At 50.9% G+C, this 8,037-nt stretch overlaps 1 long non-coding RNA gene across 1 annotated transcript; it reads left to right on the forward strand.

Annotated features, from left to right (window-relative positions):
* Positions 3,903–6,014, forward strand: LOC110261699. The gene is made up of 2 exons (XR_002346159.1): positions 3,903–4,469; positions 5,802–6,014. It is a non-coding gene; the product is annotated as an uncharacterized LOC110261699 (long non-coding RNA).

The following is an 8,037-nucleotide window of genomic DNA, read 5'->3' on the forward strand; positions in this document are numbered from 1 at the left end:
CTTTAATTCGTCTCCACTGGGTGTGCTGCTCTTACAAGAAAGGTGAGGAATAAGTGGGGTTACCAGTCGGCTACTTGGATTGCAAGCAGAGGAGGAAACTGGAGGAAGCGGGAAACGAAAGAGGAGATACAAGAGCAAACATACCTTGGACGCGGGACCACGGGGCACAGGAGGGCGCCTGGCAAAAATAAATCGCTTCCCTCGTGTGCTGGCTCGGCTCCGGCTAATGCGGCCTGGCGCCACCCGTGATAAAAGTAATCCAATGTTTTAAGGTGGGGAGGGGAAGCTGTACCCAAATCTTAATGTTGAATGTCCACAGAGCATTTCACTTTATGGTATTTAGGCACCGGGATATTTTCAATTGATTCAGCAAATAGTGATGAGAATTTGCCAATATTTGACGAGCAAATAGTCACCAGTCTGGCGATCGATGCTGGCGGACTCCCGTGAGAAGATGTGACGTGGAGCCAGGAACCCGAGCGGCGGCGGCGTGACCCGTCCCCGCATCGGCCCCTTTCCTTTTGATTCCAAAATGGCAACTTGTCATCATGTAACAAAGAATGACCCACACACGTGCAGGCAGGGCCGGCCACGCTCTCCCGTGTCAGTTGCCCTGGGATGCACGTCTTTCTTCCAGGACAAAATGTGCGTCTTTTCACATTTGCGGAAGCTCAGGGGAGACGGCGGACCCCCCGCCCCCGTCACCACCACCTGCTCGCTGACCCGTCTGTGGGTCTGTCTGTGCCTCTGTGTGCCGTCCTGCAGCCCTGGGTTCTTCCCAATAAATGCGTCAATTGCCCTCTCTCTCCTCCCCCTGCTGTGTAACCTCATACACACTTACCTCGCACTCTGCTTATTCACAGAGTTGCCCTGGTTTGGTAGAAGATGTAGTGATATATACGATATAAGGAAGGAAATGAAAATTACCTGTAATTCCACTACCTGTAATGTTTTCTAGACTTTGATAATACCAGTACATGATATTCCATATTATTATATAATACTGTGTAATAAATTACGTGATGAGTCGTCTGTATCATGTCACACATTTTTACCATAAGGATTCTTCCATGGTAATAAAGACTCCCTGTGAAGCACGATTTTTAGCTCTGGTGTAATGTTTTACTGTAAGTACAGTCTAACCATTCCTTTGGCTGAACCGTCTACCTGCTTTCTGATATTCACCTATTGAAATGTTTCAAAAAGAAAGTACAGTCCTGCTCATACTTGGGTTGTTTTCTAAGCGAAATCCCCGAAAGACTCTCAGTGCCTCTTAAAAGTCTGCCTTCCCGAAGCCTGTGCTAAATTGTTCCCTGAGAGTTCTGGGATGTGGCTTCATCACACTGCGTTCCTTCCTGGTATTTGGCGAAGAAATGTGGCCGCCCCCAGAGCTGTTCCTTTAGCTTGTTTTCCACCTGCTCCTGGGGCTCCAGCGGCGTCTGGCAGGCGGGTCCAGGCCATGCCTTCTGCTACCAACTCCCTTCTCTGGGGCCTCGCCTGCATTTTGCTCCCTGGGAATCGTCTCCTTTCCTTAAAGCGTGCTTTCTCCCTCTGCCTCCGCTACTCTGGACCATCTTTCCCCGACTGCCTGGGAGCCTCCAAGTCACCCCGACGTCCACGCCCCGCACGCTGGTGTCCTTTGTTGCGCGTGGGTCCTGCCGCTTCCCTAGTCCAGCCCAAACTCTGCGTCCCAACTTGCTCTTCCATCACCTTCTAGCTTTTCCGTCTTAGAAGCAACAACCTATCTTTGAAAAGTAGACACAATTGTGAGAGTCTCCTGTTTTGTGTTCATTAGTATAACCAAGGTCTTTGCTACGTGGCAGAAGTCTTGTCACCTCACCAGGATGGCGTGGCCTGCGCACCCTTGTGCTGCTCCCCTTGGTTCCCTACGTCCCATCACGTCCCCTCACCGGCTCCTGCTGCACACACCACAGCCTGCGTCCTCTCCCTGCCCTCCCAGTCCATCCCTTCCTTTGTCCTGGATGGAACGGCCTTCCTTTCTCTCCCCGGGGCTTGTCTCTCCATACCCAGTCCCACGGCTGAGCTGACTCCCTGGACCACAAGAACTCCCCCTGAGCTGCCTTCTTTGTGGCCCCTACAGAACGTGTTTGCCTACGTGCGGATGTGCCCACCTTCTCCTCCAGCTCGTGGGGTCAGTGACTGTGCCCCTGTGCCAAGCCACCAGAGTGGCACACGAGGCTGCGCCTCAGAGTCTACTCGCCCAGCAGCTCACAGGCTGCAGCGCAGCTTCCTGTCTGTACCACGTCGTCCTCGCCCGGACGCGTGTGGTCCCTGGTGCTGGGCTTTGTGGCCCATCCGTGAGATCAAATTTAATCTGCATTGGGTTATTTAGATGGGCTTAAGAATTATATCAGCTCCATTTCCAATCCACTGCTTAGAAGTAAACATTTTCAAACCAGGAAAATCAGAAGCTTGCAAAGGTACTGTCTTGAGGGCCCCAGACAGACAACCAGGGTTGCTTAAAATTTGTGGTCAATTGATTGGCTATTTTGTCTTATCCTTAAAAATGTTCAACACTTAAAAGGAACAACTGGAGTCTCCATATGCCGTGAGTGCAGCCCTAACAAGACAAAAAAAAAAAAAAAAGTAAGCCACTAAGTCAGGAGAAACTGGAAAGATCTAGAAGTTGCAAAAGACGGAACCTCCTGGAGTGATAACAGATGACGGGTCGACCCAGGGAACAGTGCCTATTACTTGGAGGGAGTTACATGGTCTTTGCAGGATCCGTTCCATCCTTTTCCAGACGTTGGGTGGCTGTGGTTTTCCTCTTGAACTTGAACTTTGCAAAAGCCGAGGATGGGAGTTTTTCTTTCCTCCCCCTTCGATCACCACCTAAGGGTTCTAGGGTGGAAGGGCTAGTAAAACACGTAATGGTTCTGCAAAGGGAAAACCAGCCTGAAGTCCTCTCCTCTGGCCAGAATTTCTTCTTGTGTCACCAGTTCGCTGTTCCGGTTTCGGTGGGTGGCTTGCCGTTCAGAGCTCCTGCTCACTGACTTCAGTTCAGGTGGGCAGAGCAGTGGCTTCCTGGATACAGACATCCCTTTTCCGACTAATGCTCTAAATGTACGGCCCTGTCTTATCAGATAACTTCGGCAATCACCGTGCATGAACTGCTACGGAGGGCTAATGTTATTTATAAAATGAAATCAATGTAATCTCTGTTGCTCATTAACGGAGATGTTCTGGGCTCAATTCTGTTTTATTTTCCAATTAAGCTCTATTATTTTTTCTTATTGGCCCTTGAAAAATAGCCACAGAAACGAACTTAATGGTTCTGAAAATGTCAGAGTCAACAAAATGCCCTAATGGAAAATATGTTTGAATCTAAAAAGGGCCTCGTGTTCAGCCGCTGGAAATTACAAAGTGCTTCATTATCATCTGTCCATCCCGTACTCTACCCCGTGTGCTACACTTTTCCGGGAAGCGAGTGACTTGATGTGAAGGTCAGATGGAGGTTTCCTCTCAGTTCACTTTATTCTCGGAGGGAGATCAGAAGCCCCGCGGTGCTCTGCTGCTGCTGGCACACGTCCGCCAGCAGAAAGGCCAGCCCGAAGCGGCTGCCAGGGTCTGCGGAGGCCCAGCCTCCATCCGTCTCCTGCCCTGCCTGTGGGCTGAGGCACGGTCCCCGAAGAGGTGCCCATCCTGCCCCTCAAGGACGTGTCGCCTTGCCTCACAGGCGGTGTGATGAAGGACTTTGAGATGAAGGACGATTCTGGATTTTCGGGGGTGGGGTGCTGAATCAGGCCACAGGGGCGGAGAGGGCGGACAGGAGAGCTGCTGGCAGGGGTCGGGGAGTCCTGGGAAGCGGGCGGCCTCCAGAAGCCGGGCAAGGCGTGGAGTGGCCCCCACACCTTGACTCGAACCCCCTGAGACCCAGCGCGGGTTTCTGACCTGTCAGGTAGAAATGTGGGCCACCTTTGTCGTGGTCATTGTAACCTCAGAGCCCCGCCCCCTGCTGCTCTGCGGTCCACACTCTCAGTCGTGGAGAAGCTGCCCACATGTCCCGGAGCAAACCCATCACTCTAAGAAGAAAGCGGGGGGACAGCCTCAGTCACCGCTGAGTTTAAACTTCCCCCACCCCGCACCTCAAATAAAACTGATGACTTTTGCTTCTGTGCTTGTTTGGCTGGAGGGATGGCCCAGAAAGTGCGTGGTGCTCCAAGGCCAGGAACGGTGACGAATTCCTGGAAGAAGGTCCAGGGCCTGCCAAGCACCTGTCCTTAGCTGGTGTCAGCTGCTCTCCGAGGACCAGCCCCAGAAACTGCTCCTGCCTCCACATGAGGAGTGTCAGGAAGCCCTATCCGCCGTCCCCGCAGGCTCTCCCCGCAGGTGCTGGAACTCCCAACGCTGCACGTGGGACCGGAAACGCCGCCAGGACGCACAGGACAGGATGCTTGGCAGCTTCCATGGTCGCCTGGGTACAGATGCTGCTCTGACTGCCTGATCAGGTTGGTTTGCTTTTGTCTCGGTAAACAGTTTTTCTGTGTGTTTTTTTAAGTATGAAAATAAGCTTTTGGAGCTCACTGGGTTCGTTAATTACTTACAGGTGTATATGTGTCACATGTGTCATGTAACTCCTCTCACTGCTCCATCACGTAAATGTTATTCTTTCTGTTCGCTGGACTGGAAACGTGAGGGCCAGGCCCCCTGATGCTGAAAGATGCACAATTAGGACGTAACGGAGGTGGGATTTGAACCCCAGCCTGTTTGCACACAGCGATGCTAACCCCTGGTCCCACTGGCACAGTGTCTGTTCTGAAAGCGTTTGTGTTCCTGGAGATACTGAGGAGGGGCTTGGGCAGCCCAAGGCCAGTTTCCTTTGCTTCCTCACGCTTTGGAATAGCCATGTGGTCACATGACTGACTGGGTTTTTCTTCAGATTCAGTCATCTCCCCAAACACCACATTTTAACAGGTACACACATGGAGTTCCCGTCGTGGTGCGGCAGAAACGAATCTGACTAGGAACCATGAGGTTGAGGATTCAATCCCTGGCCGCGCTCAGTGGGTTAAGGATCCAGTATTGCTGTGAGCTGTGGTGTAGGCCACAGACACGGCTCGGATCTGGCTTTGCCGTGGCTGTGGTGTAGGCCGGTGGCTGTAGCTCTGATGCAACCCCTAGCCTGGGAACCTCTATATGCTGTGGGTGCGGCCCTAAAAAGACAAAAAAAAAAAAGACAAAAAGGTACCCACGTATCCAGGGAAACCAGCTGCACAGGCCACACACAGCCCACGGTGGCTGTCAGCAGTGCATTCCAGGTTCACCCAAGGGACTGTCTATAGGAAGCAGACTCACAAGTGAGACCCCCTCTGCTGAGGGGCTGGGAAGCAGATGGGATGAAACTGCCCGTCTTGGTCCGTTGGCCAGTGTGTCCCTCAGACCACGGCTCTTCCTCGGGGAGGCCAGGCCATGAGAGAAGGCCCCTCGCTTCCCACGTGCCTCCTAGAGCACAAGCGAGGGCCTCCCGCTCAGCCCCGCTCCAGGCTGTGTGTTCGCAACCCGGTGTCCTCTCTGTTAGCGCAGTGCCTCTCACTGTTTCCACGGGTTCGCGACGGGGCCCAGCTCTGCGCGGGGCTGTCGGGAGCCTCGTGTCAATGCTGACAATTTTGGACATTATTTCCCACTAAATGGCAGCTGCCTTAAAAATTGATCAAACTGAAGCTTAAAAGAAATCTGAATACGAAGCGTGGTGACCGGCGCTAACATATACCGTCTGCCTGTTTCTGCTTGAAAGGCACGTGACAACAAAATTATCTCCAACAAATTTCTTCTCTTCTTAGAACTTTAAGAGTGCATTGCGGGGAGTCTCCAGTGGCACAGATGGCTGAGGATCCGGCCTGCTCACGGCCTTGCTGGGGTCACTGCTGTGCCGTGGAGTCAGTCCCTGGTCCCAGAACTTCTGGATGTTGCAGGTGCAGCCCAAGTCCCTCGCACACTGTGTTTCGAGACACGGCCACATGCGGAAGCAGTAACTAAATAAAAGTTTTAGACTATGTCGACTCATCCCCAGCTCCTTCAATCTGCCCTTGTTTTCCCAGACTAAACTTTTAAAAAACGCATCAATAGTTGTAACAGTTGATGTAACTTGGATTTTTTGTCTGCTTCTGAGAGCAGATTGGTTGACCTCGAGCTAACTTGTCCAGCGTGGTGGCCGCCCGCTGTCACGCCCCCTGAAGGTGCTGGAAGTGTAAAACACAGGCCAGATTTTGAATAACAAACACATCAATCGTTTTAAAATTGATTGTATGCTGAAATGAGAGTATCTTGGATATGTTGGCTTGAATACAACGTGTTATTAAAATTAATTTTACCTTTTTCCTATACATTAGAAAAATACGATACCTTGAAAAGAAGCACAGGCGGCTTTTGCATTTTTGCTTTTGTTCTAAATTGTAGCCTCTACCGGCCAAAAGTACATAATCACCTTCCAAATGAGCTCTCATTCCAAGCAGGGAGTGACTTTCTTTGGAAAAACTTGGCTTAATAAATTTTAATTGCTAGTAACACTAATAAACTAAGAGGAGATTAATTTACAATTATAGTTTATAAGAAACGAGCAGTACAAAGCTCTAAGAATGCAGCCTAATACATACTGCATAAAAATTAATGCTACCCTGTTATAATATAAAACTGCATGATTATATATCTGTCTTCACCCTTGCCTTCTTAGCATCTGGTAAATTGGCAGAGGCTTGAAATATAAAATTAACTTCTTAACAACGAGGCCTAATTAGTTCTAACCTTCTTCGATCAGATCATTAAACACGCACACAGGCAGTGACTTGTAACAGCAACTCACTCTCGTTTCTCTGCAGGTAGTTTTCCAGCTTAGCCTGGAAGAGCAGGTGCCCTCTGAGATGGAGAGAGGGTCCTGTAGGGTGGGGTGCTGACCACCAGGATGCCGGCGAGGGGGTGTCACCGGCCCCTCACTTACGCATGAGGCCGTTTGGTTGTAGTGCTGCCACTTCCTTTCCACGTTGGGCAGACCAACAGTCATCTTCTGTCTTTCCTGAGTTTTGCTGTTGGTGACCCTGCGCGAGGCTCCTTCTTCTTTTTTGGTCACACCTTCAGCACATGGAACATCCTGGGCCAGGGATCAAATCCAAGCCTCTGCTGTGACCTGAGCCAACGCTCCTAACCCCCCTGTGCCACAGCGGGAACTCTGCCCCTCCTTGAAAGACCAGCCTCTCAGTCCTTCCTCCTCAGCAGGAGTGTGTGGAAGAAGAGGAGGGGAGGTTGGAGCAGGTGAGGAAACATGATCGGTTTAAAGAGTGAGCATGCGGAGTGTAAAATACCCAGAGTGCTTTGTGAAAAAGCGGCCCCATGAAATGACAGACTTTGATGCTTAAAACACCAGAAACGCTCCATTGCACAGTAGCTATTCTCATTACAGACGCGGACATTGCGGCAACAGATGAGGTTTATTTACAAACTTAAGATTTTTGTTTTTGGTTCATTGAAAAATTGATGTTTGAAGTGGCTGGACCCCTTCCTGTGGTTCACAGGCCAGAGCGTTTGCACGAGAGGAAGTGGTGGTTTCGGGCCATGAGACTGAGGGGCCAAGTGGAATTTCCACTGGAAAGAGGCCGCCGTGGTCCCAGGGCTTTTCCAGATGGCCTCAAAGAGCAGCATCCAGAAGGCCACTGGCTGGGGCTCAGGCCCCTTCGAGGGTTGTGCAGGACAGCGGCCCCACTGGCTCCGAGTCATCCAAATCTGCCTGGTGAATCCAAAACTGTCCACGCTTGATAGCTCACCTTCTGCCTTTGTTAAGGCCACTCCGCAGTCCCTCCTGACTCTGTCGTTTTCCAGCATTGTTTTTGTAAATTATATTCGTTCATCGGCAATTATGACGTCGTCGTTATTATTACCACGTCGAAAACTCTATCCAATGTATTGGTGTGCCGAGTGTCTCTTTTTTTCTGTGTCACCTGCCTCTACATGTGTGTAAAACTGTACCACACCTGCAGTCCCAGCCCCCTGTTTCCAGCTCCACCCTGAAATACATACTCAGATGAA

Source organism: Sus scrofa, chromosome 7 (genome assembly GCF_000003025.6).
Source record: "Sus scrofa isolate TJ Tabasco breed Duroc chromosome 7, Sscrofa11.1, whole genome shotgun sequence".
NCBI classification, from domain to species: domain Eukaryota; kingdom Metazoa; phylum Chordata; class Mammalia; order Artiodactyla; family Suidae; genus Sus; species Sus scrofa.